The sequence below is a fragment of the Amblyomma mixtum genome, chromosome 3 (assembly GCF_055824585.1).
Source record: "Amblyomma mixtum isolate Tamu chromosome 3, ASM5582458v1, whole genome shotgun sequence".
Taxonomy (NCBI): domain Eukaryota; kingdom Metazoa; phylum Arthropoda; class Arachnida; order Ixodida; family Ixodidae; genus Amblyomma; species Amblyomma mixtum.
The window spans coordinates 207,954,352-207,972,063 of NC_143014.1; the positions used below are offsets into that span (position 1 = coordinate 207,954,352).

The 17,712-nt window shown below is 48.3% G+C and overlaps 1 protein-coding gene and 1 pseudogene across 3 annotated transcripts in view; one reads left to right on the forward strand and one right to left on the reverse strand.

The window, feature by feature from the left end:
- LOC149353463 (uncharacterized) overlaps nt 1–17,712 on the forward strand; it is a 184,211-nt pseudogene that overhangs the window by 155,906 nt on the left and 10,593 nt on the right.
- The window catches only part of LOC149353465 (uncharacterized), a 196,194-nt gene that overhangs the window by 141,840 nt on the left and 36,642 nt on the right, over nt 1–17,712 (reverse strand). The gene's annotated exons all lie outside the window — the stretch shown is intronic.

Here is a 17,712-nt window from a genome sequence, read left to right on the forward strand (position 1 = left end):
CGTCTAATTCTTGATCCATATGAGGTACCTAATATCCGCCTTACTGTACTAATGTAGCTCGACAGACTGCACCAAAAATCGCAGTTTTTTGAAGAAAAAAAATCTGTAAAGGTTAAAAAAAATCACCCTGTATGTGGTTAAACGGCCACAGTTAAAGTGCCACTGTGTTTTGCATCTGTCAGTCACAGTCAGTCAGTGTCAGTCTGTCAGTGTGCTAAAACTCATCAGCAAGACATACGTGAGTGTGCTGGCTTTCAAATGCAGAGAGGCAGGTTAACACTGATTGCCAAGCTCAGTTTCTGATTCCTTAGTTTTGTCAGTGTGCAATTGCTACTGCACTCACCATTCATTGTTTCCAACATTGGGAGTACTACAAACAACTGTAACCGCTGAACGAAACTTTACCCATAAAATGCTATGCCATTTCTAACAAAACCATTGCCAAATTGCGTGTCTTGCATACTAAAGGTTCATCGTCATCAGCCTGACTACGCCCACTGCAGGGCAAAGGCCTCTCCCATGTCTCTCCAATTGATCCTAACCTTCGCCAGTTGCGGCCACTGTAGTTACTTCTAACTACAAAATTACAGGTAATCAATTACCTGCAACACATTATGTACATCTCTGGCACTGGCTACCTGTGTTTGAGGTCATGATGCACTGTGTCAAGATGTGCAATGGTGCTGTTCAATCCAACATTCCCGTCGTCTCAACACACCCGTGGCTTTTGCATTTCCCTCTCTCTCGGGATTCCGTGTAAAGGATACCCAATGGATGCCTACCTGTGGCATCCATGTCAATGTTCTGATGTGACCTTTGTCAATTAAAGTATAATTTGAAAAATCTATTTGGCTTACTGTTATAAACTTTTTCTGCTTTTAACTGAGAAGCCAACGTGTAACTATGCGCGACCAAGTTCTTTCTTGGAGTCCTATTCTCAAGTTCATCAACTCTATCGTAAAGCACTAACTGCATGAGGTGATGATTTGCAGCAATGAGCTGAGGGCCGCTGAACCACTGTCACTCAGGTTCTAGGTTTCTAGGAAACTTTGCCCATCGCCCAGTCATCTTGTTCCACTCCTTAAACCGGGAAAATCACCACTCGACATTTCAGCATACCGCCCAACTGCACTCTCCAGCAGTGTCGGGAGAATCATGGAATGTTGTTAACACATGCGGAATGGTACCTGGAGCGATACCAAATCTACCCTGGATTTATGTCTGGGTTTCAACGTGGCCGCTCTTACATCGACAATATGGCTGACCTGTAATATCCGTCCAGCACCAAAAAAATTTGAAAAGATTGACCGTGGCGCTGTTCTTGGACATAAAGGGCGCCTACAACAACGTAACACAGGCCATTTTGGATGCATTAGAAACTGCTGAGATTTGAGGCCTCATGTTCAGCTGGATACGCAGCTATTTGGTCGAGAGGTCGTGTTTTGTTCAGACTCAAGACGGACCAATCTCTTTGCATCTAAATTCACACGGAGTCCCACAGGGTGGAGTGCTGAGCCCAATACTTTTCAACCTTGCTCTCATCAGCCTGGTTGACTCATTGCCACAATCTGTTCAGATCTCTGTATATGCCGATGATATCTGTATTTGGGCATCAAGCGTGACCCGTCCCTAAGCTCATGCAAGACTGCAAAAGGCGGCAACGATACTGACGTTATACCTTCGTCAGCAGGGCCTAAATATTTTGACAGAGACATGTTCCCTCGTGGCATTCACACGAAAAAAAAAAATGACAAGTTACCCCATATATATTAATGGCAACGCCATTCCCTATGAGAGAAGTCACCGCTTTGTTGGCACTATTATCGATGGGAACCTGTCGTGGAGTCTCCATCTCTACCTCATGCGAAAGAGACTGACAGCGATTGTTCATATTCTCTCCTTCCTCGGGGGAAAGCCCTGGGGCACATCTGTGCACTCGATGCTTCTACTATACCGTTCGCTGTCCCTGGGATATATGCGGCATACCTTTTCCATTTTAAGCAATATTAGAAAGACAAACCTTCAGACACTTCATAGTGTTCAAGCGCGTGCTCTACAAATCTGCCTTGGACTACCTAAATGTGCCTCAACAGCAGGCACAATTTTTGTCGCTGGGGGGCATCCCGTTACTTCATACATTGCTATTGAAACCATGAGAACACACATTCGGCACCTCACACGAGTTCCGAGTCATCATCTTGAAGCTCTTCCAATGCTCAGACCATATACTGCATTGGCAAAAGTAATTCAAGCTCATCGTGCCTATCTTCCTTCGCAGTTCACTCATGCTTCAAGACCATGCTCACCCATATGGAGTCTATGAACCTCGGGTACACCTCTCTATTCCGGGAATTACTAAGAAATCTGGTGTATCATTGCCTGCTCTCAAACAACTGACACTGCATCATCTGCATTTTAACCATAAACACCGCCTACATGTCTACCCACATGGCTCAGTGACTTCAACAGGCTCTGCTGGGTCTGTGGTGATACCGGCCAGGTCTATTTTAATGAAGGTGAGGACTACCTATCTCACCTCTTCAACTGGTGACAATGCAAGCAACATGGCTGGCAAGTACTCCGGCATGCAGGCGCAATTGAAAAAAATCAACCCTCAAGCTAATTTTATCCCTTGCATGGAGACTGAGATTCTGAGGCGGGTCAATGTTGAACATCTGATCAACAAACCCTCCCTGCAAAAGGCCCAAAAACGCTTGTAGAACTTGTAGAATGTGGGTTAACATCCGTGCCTTTCCGCCCTCTCTGTATCTATCTATCGCCCATTACCCGAAAAAAAATGGCTCGTCAAAGTAGCCAACAGAAAAAGGTGTTGCGGGTACAAATGTGACTAGTTTTTATCACATCTGCTTGCGCTAGCGCACGCATGTGCGCCAGTCATGGGCTCCAGCAGTCGGGAGCGTGCCCGTGTCGGATGCACGATAACGCATTCACCTTCTTACGTATAGAGTGTACTAAAAATAGCCGCGTTGCATCAAGCGGCACGAGAAAGGCAGAGATGCGGAACAGGCACAGAGGCGGCCATAGCCCTGGTTTTAAAAAGGGAAGGTCAGGGGCTCTTTCGCGGGGAGAGGACTACTGACGGCGGGAGTGCTTGCCCGATTGCGTCATACATAAGTGTGTGCTCGGGCGCTTATGTCCAATTTCTTTATGCCTATTCGAACAGGTTACCATTGCCTAGCCTAGGCGCTTCATTTTTCGAACTCGCGCAGGCGCGGGCGTTTATGTTGTGCTTTGTTTTACGTTGCCATAATAAAGGCACCTTTTTTGTTGAACCTGCGTTGTTTGTCGGGTCATTCGCCATTCCCGAACCCCTTTGGATCAAAAGGCATGGATTCCAGCATTTAATAAAGACAATAGTTCACTGCTCCCAGTAGCTGCATCCACAATTCACTTCGGCAAGCCCAGCAATGATACGTATTTTACAAGAAGAGTTTGTGTTTTCAGCATGGTTTAAGCGAGCAAGCTGCTAACATGCATACACAATTCACTGAAAGTTTGGTAGGAGCTGTGGAAAATTGAAGGGAGTATAGGCTGCACCTCTCACTTATTACATTTTATAGCACCTCAGAAATGTAATTAGGCACCACTGTGCAGTGTACTAGTGCAGGTGTCTGATAACACAAGGTCACTGAAGCAGCCACAACCAAGCAACACTGCTGAACGCGCCGCTCTGCTGCCAAGTTTCGCTTCACACGGGTGTACCAGTGGCAGTGGCAACGGTAGGCAATTGCCGTTGTCACTGTACAGTACGTCGCGACGAATGTCACTTCATGCTGTTACACTTCAGGTAAGATCAAATGCGCTTTTTCTGCCGACATACAACATTTTCTTTTTAATTGTTTACATGTTTTCAATGTGTTATGTGCCATTAGTGAGACTTTGGCCCAGAAATTTGCTCAAACAAGATTTTTTGTTTTTCTATTGCTTTCCCTTGTTTGATGAGAACATTATAAATAGAGGATCTCATGTTACTTAGCCCAGCCACATACCGCATTAACATTTCTTTCTTATTCGGGACAGTGTTTGACTCGATAACACAGATCATAAACGCGAGCAGGGCCGCAGGAAAAGAAAAAAAAGATTGTCACTTCTGTAGGCACCCATCAGTTGTAAAAGTGCTCATACTGAACAAGGGTCATGCCTATGGAACAAGGGTCCTCAAGTTGCTGCGGAACCCTGTGTCCCGACTTCACACCTTCCTACCTAACATGGACAAAAATACCCAAATGCTATTTGTAACAACTGGATGAACAGTGAAATATCCTGCTATCAGTAGCCATACTATTAATCAGTCCCAAAATAAAGTGGGCAAAGGGAAGAGGGCAGAGAAAGGAGACTGATCTCGGGAACCAAAAAAGTACTCCAAGGAGCCCATTTTCAAAACCCCCGCTTTGAAAGGAGTCCGAGTCTAGCTTGTTTACATGGCACACTGCATGCTTACGAATCCAGTGCAGATTTGCGCAGGCCTAAATCTTCCATTCATTGTGAACCTGGCAAGGAACTGCACACGCACATTGGTGTTTCCCCAACTTCTCTCTCTGCAAATCATGTAGCCGAAAGTGCTCAGAATAACTTTTCAAACAACAGCGTACCGTAAAATGCAGAGGTGCCAAAATACTCACCCCACAATAAAAGTAAATACATTGCGGGCATGCTTTCAAAAATTTGAACTTTTTAAAACTTAACCAGGAGCACGCTCTGAACCTGTGGAAACAGATAAAGTATGCATTACGCCATACCAATCTCGGCTCACTGTGGTAATGAGGTAAAGGTAGAATCCTGCTGGTGGAAGGATCTGCAAATAAGCAAAGGCACACGCTGAAGATCAGAGTAATGCTACAAACACGGCCAGTTTGCACAGATGAATTCAACAAACTCGCTCAGAGAATTGAGTACAGCAAGTGAGGGCTCCTGCTGCAGCAGAAAAACAAAGTAACGACATTGGTAGCTGCTGGTTGATACACACACGAATTAATTGTTTCGTAAATGCACTAGATGTGCATTTCCAAAACAATTAATTACAACAAACGAAACAGTGTAGTGGATTCACTGATACAGTAAGTGCTGCACATGCTGCTTGCATGGATGAACTGCGCTGGAAAGTGGTTATAGCAGCTGCTGCCTTGTCCCTTGACAGCCACGTGAAGTCCACACAGCGGCCGCTAGCTCTCCTCCAAAAGACATGCTGGCTCAGCGTCATCTTTGGTTTGTCTGAATACCCTCTCAGTGCCCTTGGCAGCGGCTTAAAGGCACGCACTGCCTGTTACTTATGAATGCATTAATTTTTTTCTGGAAATCTTTCCCATAGCTTCCTCGAATGCATTGGAGCACACAGAACAAGTGTTGGGAAACTATGGTAGGGACAGGCATCCCAAATGTTTAAACAAACTCAAAGAATTATACCAATGCAGTTATTTCGGTTGTAAAACGATAAATATTTCCATGGGCATCGACCTAGTGCTAGCTGAAGGCTAATGAAGTCGCGTATTCCTTGCGGCATCCGTCGCCTTACACATGAGTTACTTGGCAGTGACGGGCCTGAGCGGATAAGCACAATGAATGCGTTGCTGCAGTCTCATGCTCTACAGAAGGTTCGTGGCACTCCGAGGTACGCCAGTTTTTTATCACACTGAGCCAGCTCATATTTAAACTTAGGCTCCCCGCTGGCCAGCAACCCCTTCTTTCGCTCTTCGGAAGTATCACAAAGAAGCTGATCTCCTGCATTGCAGCACCGCGTGAAAAAGGAAGGAAAACATACAACTGGTCCGCACAGGTAAACGCCACCTACCTGTCGGGAATCCCGACGCTTCCATAGCGCAAGTCACGTACCCCATCTGCTGAAGCTGCGAGGAAGGCAGTAAAATCCCACAGTCCAGCGCGTTTACGCTGGCACACACAGAAATAATAGCTGCGGCCAAATTGTACAGAGGCCATGATCGAAGGAGATGAATCTTGAAAAAGACAAACCTTCGTTAGAGGCAACCGACTATCTATAGGTGCACAGTAACAAACATGCAACAGTCCTTTCAAGCGCGAAAAAACGACCTCATCGACGCCACTCCGCGGTCTTCTCGCGCGCCTTCACTCGCACGATGTCGCGAAATTTACATCAGAAGACGCCGCATTAATAATCGAGACCGTCACACACTTGCGCAGTCGTGCAGCAGCTCTTTCAACAAGCCACAAGGCGATGACAGAGCGACGACGAACACTTTTTATCTAGTTGGCGGGCAAGTACGAAACAGCATCGCGCGTGCACAATGAATTATTTTGACAGCACTCACCTCAGTCTGGAAAAGGTTGAAGGTAGGACTGCTTAAACCACGAACTGAGAGCAAAATTCACCGAGCTCGCATCTACCAAAACAGCAGCGGGCCGATTCATAAGAGAGAAACGAAAGCGCAGATAGCGCAACGAGGCGCTGGAGCGTACACGAGTTCGCCCGTTCTCTGAAACGCGCGCCATCCTCGGCCTCGGCCAGTGTTGCCAACTGAAAAATAGAAAACCCGCGACAGGAACTCCCAAAAACCGCTAAAACCGCCAAATGTATTTTTCGTGACAAAAAGTTTATTTTTGTACATTTTATTTAGTGTGTAAACAAATATAACTAATAATATAAAAGAACAGAAAGCAGTTTTTCTTTTCCGACTAATCACTAGAGACGGTGTACTATGCGCTAAAGTTCAAAAAAGTACTTTTTAAAAAGGTTTAAAAAATGTAAAGTACTGACTAGACACTGCCGAGTCGTGACTGACTCGAGGTACAATCTCAGAAAGATGTGTGCTTCATCAGTAAGCGACTGTTACTCGTACCGCTGGTGGCAGGTCCAGATGGGCTTCTAGCGCTGCTGCGAGCGTACACCAATCTTTTTAGTGCCGGTCTTTTGAACTACATTTGGTGGGAGTTCGTAGATTGAGCAGCATTTACCCTGCCACCAGAGTTCGACTCGAATAGCCAAAATGGCATTCGTCATCTCTGTTGAGAACCTGTTCCTCAGTTTACATTTGAAAATGTTCAGCTGTACATACTTCACAGGCCCCATTTCGCCCGGCAGATTCGAGGATTACGCTCAAAAGTGCCGCAGAAATTGAGTCAATGCATGTTCCACTGTTCGCCACTGTAGCCATCGCAGTGACGTCATGCGCTCACAGCGGCATGGTGACGACATTTTCTCAGAGATGAGGGTAGAATTTTAAGAAAGCTTTAATATTCGGAAATAAAAGGCAGATTTGCCAAAACCTAAAAAAAACAGCCATCAAGGCTTAAAACCGCTAAAAAATCCGCCTCCCGCAATACAGGATTTTCTACCGCTAAATAGTGTAAAAACTCGCCAAATTTAGCCGGAAAACCGCTAAATTGGCAATACTGGCCTCGGCCAGCCTCGGCATAATTTTAGGCGTCTGGGTTTGAGAGTTACATGCCGCAAAAACATAAAACCGAAAAACCCTCCGGCGTCACATCCGCCAACCGTCCTCCTTTCCACCTACTCTCTGGGCGCGCATGCGCAGTTCTGCGGAGTTTGTTCTCTCTCAAAGGGCACTCATAGCACACGCAAGCGAGGTGGCCAGACTCAGTGGAGCCCTGGACTAGGGGACCACCCAAGGCTAAGGAGGCAACCTCAAGACTTGAAGAGAAGACTTGAAGAAGACCTCCACCGCAGGCTAAATCTTATAAATCAATAAAGTTTCTACTCACTCACTCACTCTCTCGATGTTCAGGTGGCGAACACGCTCCCTGGACGCCTGCGTGCGGACCCGGAGGGGCACGGGTCTTCTTCTGGCGGAAATAGTTTCTTCACCTCACCTCACACGGCTACGGGCGAAAGCCAGAAAGTGGGCCACGTGTCGCTGAGTCCGCAGAAAAGCGGGCGGTCGCCTTCTAATTTACGTATCCTGACGGATTCATAGTGTACGGCTAGTAGCACCTGTGACTCGACCCGGAAATGTGCCACGCCTTGTTAATCATTCCATACTCTCACCTTCTGAAGTGCAACATACACTTAATTTTTTTGTACCTTTATTGACACAGCACACAGAAGTTACAAAAAAGCACACACAAAAGCGTTAGTGTTCACTCAAGAAATGAAGGTGTGCTGGTAAACGCGAAAAGATAGAAACCAAAGAAAAAGTGAGAGGGAAAAGATTGAAAGTGAAGGAAAAAGTGAGCGCAAAAAGATAGAAAGCAAAAGAAAAAATGAGCGCGAAAAAAGACAAAAAACAAAAGAAAAAGCGAGCACGAAATGGTGTGCTGCTAAACGCGAAAATGTCGAAAACAAAAGGAAAAGCAGAAATAGAAAAGTTAATAGCTGTGAAGGAGCCTTGCCGCATTGTCCTCTCAATTGTAGGCTCACTCCTCACAGCCGCTATTCACGTCGACACCAGCCCATTGGCCGCCTGGGTACTGGAGTCGCTCTAATCAATCGGTAAAGTTTCTCTCTCTCTCGCCATGTGTGTCTCTGCACATCCCTGATCGCGGTTCCACACCATCCCGTAATCCTGGCACTCAGTAGTGTCCAAGGTCATAGAAAAAAAAAGGAAAGCTCTCTCTCTCTCTCGGTGTCAGGCGCACTAGGCGCAGTCCTCGCTCCATGCCTTCTCTCCAAAAACTCCTCCAGAATGAAAACCCGCCGGTGCGTTCCATCGATGATGATGAGATCCGCTCTGGTTCTGGCAGCTTCGTTGAAGCCGCTCTGCGCTGCATTCCGTCGATGATGTGAAAAACACCTTGCTTTCAGTAGTCTCGCTGAAACCGCTCTTTGTGGCATTACTTCCCTCCGTGGAGTGTTGCGCAGTCGCAGCACCTTTAGTGGCGGCTGCGGCCTCTTCAGCTCCCCACTCGCCACCACCATGAACCATCTCGGGGCATCCGGCTCGCGGCTACTTGCTTGGCTTCTGGTAACTCCTGCATTGCCGCCGTAGAGAAGGCCTCGCTTGCAGCCAGGCTCACGGCGAAGTCGCTTCTCCCTTGTCCTCCTGCACACCCGTGTACTTACGCCCGAGGACGCTTGCACCAGGGCCGTCGTGGTCGCAACGAGCAGGCGTCGGCATGCGCTTGGGGGGAGAGCGCTGCCGCCGCTCTGCTGGTCCGCCAACCTGGTCCTCTGGATACGGGGTGGCTGCGTTCTTCCTCGTCGTCACGCTTAAGCCTCCTGGTGTTGGCGCCCGGAGGAGGCGAAGACCGGCATGCGCCGTCCAGGACGAACGCGATGGCCGCCTGCAGGCTCTCGATGGGGTTGACCTGCGCCTCGGTCTTCAGCGTGCCCTTCTCGCCGATGTCGGGGACCCGAGGCGCGCCGCGGCGCCATGGCGCCGGGCCGAACGGCAGCTGCAGCAGGAGGTGCGACCGTCACCACCACCACCCAGGCTTGGAATGCCGCGTCAGCGTTCCGGGCCTGCAGGGGTTAGGCGGTGCGCGGGCCCTCCATCTGCTTCAGCTTCCTCGTCGTCGCCGCCGCTTCTGCTGCTGGCGATGAAGGCCCAACAACGGAATTTTCACGTCTCTGAAGATGCTGTCCCATGCTGAGTGGCTTGAATTGTTCCTTACGAATCACCAAAGCTGTGGAGAGCATAATGCGATTTCCGCGTACCGGCCGGGGAGGCACTACATTTCAGCTCGTAGATTTTTTATTTTTTGTTTCACAGATGCGAGCGCCGCGTACTGGCAGAAGTTGTTGTTGTTGTTGTTGTCCTCTAGATAATGGCGCATACCCACTGCGGGGGATTGGCCAAGACACAGGCGGCAACTGATAGGTGTACAAAATGTTAAACAAGAAAATAATGGTGGGGAAAAATAAAATAATCATGATAATAATAGCAATTAGGAAATAAATGAAAGGATCTCAGATGTGTAATTGAAATAGGCTAAACAAATGCTGTGAGATCGGTGACTGAAATAGAGAACGGGGCTAGATATTCCACGTTTCAGAAAGCTTTCATTCCAGAGAAATATTGATCAAGAGAAAGAGCAGAGCTTAAGACGGCAGCCGTTTAGTGTCTGTAAGGAAGTTTTGCATGGCGGAGAGCACATTCCAGTTGCTGTGCCCAAGGGAGGAAGCCCCAAGAGACAGAGCAACCCCAGCTGACAGACTTAGACCAAGCTGTCGTAACGGAAGCTCCAGCAGGCGGCTCCGTAAAGAGGTATCGCAGCGCGGACTAATACTCACTTCATTTTTCTCGTCAATGTTCCAGGAAGGATCGAGAACAGTGACACGTGTCCGTTCACGATTCGTCCTAACCTCTTCATGCTTCTTCTTTGATTAAAATAATTATTGTTATTGCTTGTACGAGACTTTTGGCAGAAAACACCTACGCGGAAGGTTTGCATGGATGATTTGAAAATCTCCCAAGAAAAAAAATTTCTTTGTGTTCGAGGCGGCCCCTCCCAAAACACTCGCAGAGCTGCGAAGCATTTCATGCTCAGAGCTTTACAAGGCCTCTCTCACTTCGTCCTGATAGGTTCGCACATATATGGCACATAAAACGCGAAACTTAGGAACAGGGGAACAGCTATAGTGTATCCTCCATTCTTATGTGTTACCTTGACTTATCTGTGCTAAAGGTATGCCACAACATACATCACAGAGCGATGTGATTTCGCAGTCAGTCAATGCACCCACCACGAAGGTGAGTTTGATCCTTCCCTTGAGATGCAACAAATTTTGTAGAAATCGCTTCAGTGGTTGCCGAAGAAAATGTATTTCGCTGTTTTCATTTGTTCAGGCATGGCCGCCCGAGCTAGACTTATTCGTCTCGAAGAATGTTCATGAACATGTACCAGGTATCGCATCCTGAAAAGCTCGACATGGATGCTGAACAAGTGGAAGAGAAAGGGAGCCCTTGAAACAGCAGTCAGAATGCGGATATACGGAACAGCGGCATGATCGTCCTCGAAGACGAAGAAAGCGAGGGTAGAACAGGAGAGAGAGAGAGAGAAAAGGACGGAAAGGCAGGGAGGTTAACCAGGCGATGCCCAGTTGGCTACCCTACACTTGGGGAGGGGAACAAAGGGGAAAAAAGGAAAAAGAGCGGCAAGGAAATGAGTCTTCTAAGTGACCAGCGACCACTATGTCACAGGGACAGAGGGCGCGCACTGAAAACTTAAAGATTATAGGCGGGAATGCAACCCCGAGTCCCTTAGGAAATTCAGGAGCGCTTTCTACGCTTTCCGTTGTCTGGAAGGTTGTGTCCAAGGCCCCAGAACGTTAGACTCTGTTAAAGGACGCGAGTCCAAGCGTAGCAGAGAAGCAACTAGGCAACCGCGCTCTCGCTCAAAACGAGGGCAGTCACAGAGGAGGTGGCTGATCGTCTCGTAACAACCACACTGGCCACACGCAGGAGAGTCAGCCATTGAGATGAGATGGGAATAGGCGTTTGTGAATGCCACTCCCAGCCACAGGCGGCAGAACAGCGTAGTATCACTGCGGGGGAGGCCGAATGGTATATGATGTTGGAGCAAGAGGTTGAAGTGATGCGAGCGGAGTGTCCAACCTCCAGGGGCAAACCACGACGTTACAGTCAGGTTTCGGGCGAGCAGTTGAAGGTGCCTTGCTGCGTCAGCTCTTGTCAGTGGTATGCGGACAGTGTTGGTTGTCTCGTGAGCCGATCGAGCAGCATCGTCAGCTAAGGCGTTACCAACAATGCCGCTATGGCCTGGTACCCACTGGAAGATGATTTCATGGTCTTGTTCGATTGCCTGGTGATGCAGATATCGTATCTCCGCTATAAGTTGCTCATGGTCGCTATGTCTCAAGGCAGATTGAAGACATTGTAGGGCAGCTTTTGAATCACATAAAACAGCCCATTTTTGAGGTGATTGTTGTGAGATATACTGTACCGCCGCAAGAAGTGCGGCCAACTCTGCTCCAGTAGAGGTAGTCCGATGCGAAATTTGTTGGTGAATTTGAGTCTGTCGCGCAGGAACGACCACAGCGCAAGCAGAACTAGTAGAGGTTACTGATCCATCCGTATAGACGTGAGTACGGTCCCAATATTCGAAGTGGAGCATGGACAGTGTCAGTTGCTTAATGGCTGGCGTCGATAAATTTGACTTCTTCGCTATCCCCGGAATAGCAAGGCGCACACATGGGAGCCGCGTACACCACACAGGAGAGGGAGGTAGTGCTGCCGGGGTGAACTGTTGTGGGATCGACGACTGTTGCGTCGTTATCACCTTCGCAAATGCATAATGTGGTCTCTGCAGTGGTAAAGGCGCAAGGTGATGCTGTGGAATCCTTGAGATATGACGTATGTGCATTCGCAAGCAGTCTAGGACAATATAAGTAGAGATCGGGTGGTCTTTGGCGAGTGCAATGCTACCCAGTGTTGATGCGCTCCGAGGGAGACCTAGTCATGTGCGAAGGGCCTGACCCTGCACTGACTGGAGGGCACGCATGTTAGTTTTGCACGTGTTTGAGAGTACAGGTGTACTCTACCGAAAGCATCCCACAAATAGAGCTCTGTACAACTCCAGCATTGACTGGACCGACGAGCCCCATGATTTCCCTCCCAGAAATCAAAGTAAATGAGCGATAGATGTTAGCTTTTTTTTCAGTAGAGTGCAATGCGGGCTCCATGATAAATTGCGGTCGATCAGGATCCCTAGGAAACGATGAGATTTACTGTAAGAAATGACTTGACCGTCGATGCGTACCGGATATGGAGTCATACATTTACGTGTGAATGCCACTAGCGCGCACTTTTCCGGTGAAACGCTGAGACCTTTCTTCTGGAGATAGGTAGAAGTGATCGATGCTTCCCGCTGAAGTCTTGCACGCACCTGGGGACGCGTCACAGAGGAGGCCCAAATGCAGATATCATCGGCGTACATACACACCTGGACGGTGTTGGGGAGGTTCTCAGGGAGGGCGATGGGAGTCAGATTAAATAATGTAGGGCTAAGGACACCGCCCTGGGGCACGCCACGGTAGGTGTAATGCGCAGGCAGGACAATCCGTAGTGCTCAGGCTACGCTATATGGCTGTTCCAGTATACCATAAAAACTGTCGTCAAAACAATATTTATTTCTGCAGGTACCTAAGAAGCTTTATACAAACACCATCGTGCAAGACTTCGGGTTGTGGGGCGTTTTGACGCCTAGCACACCCCTCGACACCTGCCAGTGAAATTCGAAATGAAATGAGATTACTCCGGTGCTTTTTGAATAACGTTCACCAGTGCCCTTTGCGCGGACGTTCCCTGCAAAGAACATGAGCTATGCGTCAATAAAACAATTTTTGTTCAACTAATCGCTAATGCTCTTTTTGGAGCACGAGCCAAGGAGCGAGACGACGAAAACGAGGAAAGAGTTGCAGCCACCGTTGACGAAACGTGTCATTTTTCTCAATGTTTCTCCGCTACGCTCAGCAGACATCCTCTCAGTTAATGAAGAAGAAACATCAATAAAGTCCCAAACGTATACCCATCTAGAGACTTTGCTAATCAATGTGCTGTATTGGAGTCACGGCCCAAGCACCTAGACGACGAAACCTCTTTCTTTTCCTCTTCCTCTTCCCCATTGCGGAGTAGCTGGCCAGATATTCATCTTTTCAGCCAACCTATCTGCCTTTGCAATCAATAAACTCTTCTATATATACCACTTGCAGAAAAAAACGCGAGGTCCAAGCCTAGCAGCATTCGAAAATACATTGGGAACGGAAATCAGTCATCGTTATAAACCACGAAGAAAGCGGAGATGGCATTTTGTGCTATTTTGCTGACACTGTAAACTCGATCACCAGATAATTTGCCCTGAAAATAGCGTCTCTCAAGACACGTGTCCAGACCTCTCGCTAGTCCGGAAAAAGATTACGAATGGCACAATACAGAAGAAACTCTCGGCAGTGACCACTGCACCCTACAAATCGCATTAGAATCAAATAAATTACGGAAAAGGAGAGGAGAGGCTTGCCTAACCGATTGGACCAAGTTCAGGGAAGTGTAATCCCCGGCACTGGTAGTCGACGCTGCATGCTATGAGGATTGGGCCAAAACGCTAACTGAAACCAAAACTCGCTTCACGCGCAAATTTCAGACCACCGACGGCACCCCGGCAGTAGACAACCACCTCTTACACTTGTGGGAAGCCCGGAGATCTCTAAATAACAGATGGAAAAAACGTAACCATAAGCTTAAAATTATAATTGCCCAGCTAACCAAACAAGCGGAAGAGTACGCCTGGTCTCTAGCCAAAACCAACTGGATATCCAAATGCGATTCGCTACAAGGTACCCTCAGCACGAAAGGTACAAGAAGCTTCCTCAGGTTCCTCATTGAGCCTAATGATACCAAAGGTGAACAGAGCAGAAATTTAAGGAGGGCACTCCAGGACTTTCAAGGCACAGACGAACAATCTCACCGACAAACTGAGAGCAAGGTACTTATGTACGACTGTAGATGATGCGGAGATAAGGACATACACTGGAGAGGAAAATTCAAAGTTTGACGCAAAATTTACCGTCGAGGAAATCAAAGCCGCACTGATGAAGATGAGGCGAAAGGCAGCACCGGAAGATGACAAGATAACGGTCGGCCTTCTGCCAAACCTCCTAGAAGATTTTACAGACTGCATCAACGGATGCTGGCACTTGGGGGAGTTACGGAACGACTGGAAAACATCTGTAGCGACGTTCATCCCCAAACCCGGTAAAAAGGTAAACGTACAACATTTGAGAACAATATCTCTCACGTCCTGCGCCGGTAAGCTCATGGAGGCGGCAGTGAGGCAAAGGCTCTCCAATTATTTGGAATAGCATGAGCTGCTGCCGCCCTCCATGTTCGGCTTGCAGCCACATTTATCAGCGTAAGACGTGCTGCTCCAGATCAATAGGAAAGTCATCGACCCTCCCCCCCCCCCCCCCCCCCCCATGGGAATCCGGCGCACATGGCTACTTTGTCCCTGGACCTGAAGGGGGCTTTTCACGACGTTAAACATAGCAAAATTCTTGTGAATTTGAGCGACACCAATTGCGGCGAGAAAACATTCAGACACGTACAAAACTCTTTAGAAAATAGGAAACCTTATATCAGACTTGGCAAAGGAAAATTCGTGCCTATTGTCATGACTCAGCTTGCGACCCGCATTTGACAAGACTCCAAAGAAGGATGCCGCGCTGAGAAAGTGTCTGCGGTATTTTGTCACGCTTCGCTGGTTGGGGATAGCTTGCCGGCGAAGGACGCCCGGGGCAGCGACCGACGATGGACGGAACCAAGGGCGCCCATTCGGGGAAATGAAAGGGACGGAGCCGAAGCGATTACCCGTTTCCGTCCGGAGCCGACGACACCGTAGACAGCTCGTCGCTGCAGTTGAGGCCCGCGGGCGGCGCAAGAACCACATGTGTTTTCGGTGAGACGGAGCCGCTTGCACCCCTGTTGCTGCACTGCAGGAACTCGCAGCGTACTTGCGATCTCTCCTCTCCCGTTCCCACGGGTTTACTCTGCAACGAGTGACTCCGCGTGCTACAGTGCTATGCAAACTTGATTGGTGCCCATCTTTTGGAAATGTGCCTCGTGTTGAATTGCCCTCCGCTTGATTGAGGGGCGGAACCTTAGAGGATTTAAGGACGGTGCTGAGTGTGAAAGGACGCTCTCGGCCTCGTCGAAAAGGCTCATCCAGATGCTCGACGTTATGAACTCTTAATTTTTGATCCTTTGCTCTTCTAATCTTCAGTATGTAAATGAGTTTTTTAAAAGGGTCATTAAACCTCTTGTTTTTCTTTTTTCCCAAACTTCGAAGCTTCAGTCTTTCCTCAGTCCGAAGACTAAACACGCTACCAAACGGAAGCCCTGGTTCGAGTTAGCCTGTGCGCCACGACACCATCGAGATGGGAACCCGAGGGACGCCTCAATTAGCAGTTATCTCTCCGCTGCGTTATAACGCTGCCCTCATGGGCCTCCCCGAGAGAACTCCAAATCAGAACTCCTACACATTAAAAGGAATAAAAAATTTAGGTGAGAACATGCAAAATTACGTTAACGACAACCAGATGCCAGCGGTGGAGACGCCTCGGGTATTGGGATTACAAATTAATAACCGGGGTAACAATGCGGCGGCCTTGCAAAAAATAAAGTCCACATGCGAACAAATTAGTAGGATGATTGGCAGGATATCCGGCAAGCATGGTGGACATCTCAAAAAAGAAACCGTTCGCCTGGCTCAGGCGTTCATCGTCAGTCGCGTGGTGAAAGCGGCACCCTACCTCAAGCTGAGGAAGAGAGACCGCGAAAACCTCAACGCGATGTGTCGGGATGGCGTTTAAAAAGGCGCTAGGACTCCCTGCCAAAGCAGCCACTGAGTGTCTGCTCGAACTTGGTGTCCACAACTCGGTGGAGGAGCTGATTGAGGCCCACAGAACCAGCTAAATTTCCAGGCTGTCGGTGTCCGGCGCCGTCCGACAAGTCCTTCGGGACCTTCATCTCGCGCTGCTCCTCACCACCTAACGCAGAGTCGACATCCCGGAGGCATGGAAAAACACTGTCTGTTGAGCCGCTCCCCCCAAAACTGATTTGGGAGTACAATCAGGGGAGGCGTGAAGCCAGGGCAAAATTTATTCAAAATTATTACGGGACTAAGACAGGCGTCTACTACCTGGATGCAGCGGGTCCAACCGAGGAAGGCATCTGCACCATTGCGGTGGTGCACGAGGGAAAGCAGGTGAACGGGCTTAAGGTGAAAAGTAGCGACGCGTTACTATTGGAGGAAGTGGCGAATGCACTGGACGCCACAACTCCGACGCGCTGTACATAATGTCGGACTCGCATCAGGCCTGCTGAAATGACGTGAGGGGTAGGATAGCGCCACTCGCCGGCATTGGTATTGGAAGTGTCGGTGATAAAACCGGAGCTTGCGCACGAGCACTATTTCCTGGCAGTACAACTGTGACTTTCTACTGTGGCACTTTAGCTAGTTCAAGGCAAATTATCTGGTGATCGAGTTTACAGTGTCAGCAAAATAGCACAAAATGTCTTCTCCGCTTTCTTCGTGGTTTATAACAATGACTGATTTCCGTTCCCAATGTATTTTCGAATGCTGCTAGGCTTGGACTTCGCGTGAAATTCTGCAAGTGGTATATGTAGAAGAGTTTATTGATTGCAAGGGCAGATAGGTTGGCTGAAAAGATGAATATCTGGCCAGCTCTCCGCAATGGGGAAGAGGAAGAGGAGAAGAAAGAGGTTTCGTCGTCTAGGTGCTTGGGTCGTGATTCCAATACAGCACATTGATCAGTAAAGTCTCTAGATGGGTATACGTTTGGGACTTTATTGATGTTTCTTCTTCATTAACTGAGAGGATGTCTGCTGAGCGTAGCGGAGAAACATTGAGAAAAATGACACGTTTCGTCAACGGTTGGCTGCAACTCTTTCCTCGTTTTCGTCGTCTCCCTCCTTGGCTCGTGCTCCGAAAAGAGCATTAGCGATTAGTTGAACAAAAATTGTTTTATTGACGCATAGCTCATGTTCTTTGCAGGGAACGTCCGCGCAAAGGGCACTGGCGAACGTTATTCAAAAAGCACCGGATTAATCTCATTTCATTTCGAATTTCACTGGCAGGCGTCGAGGGGTGTGCTAGGCGTCAAAACGCCCCACAACCTGAAGTCTTGCACGATGGTGTTTGTATAAAGCTTCTTAGGTACCTGCAGAAATAAATATTGTTTTGACGACAGTTTTTATGGTATACTGGAACAGCCATATAGCGCAGCCT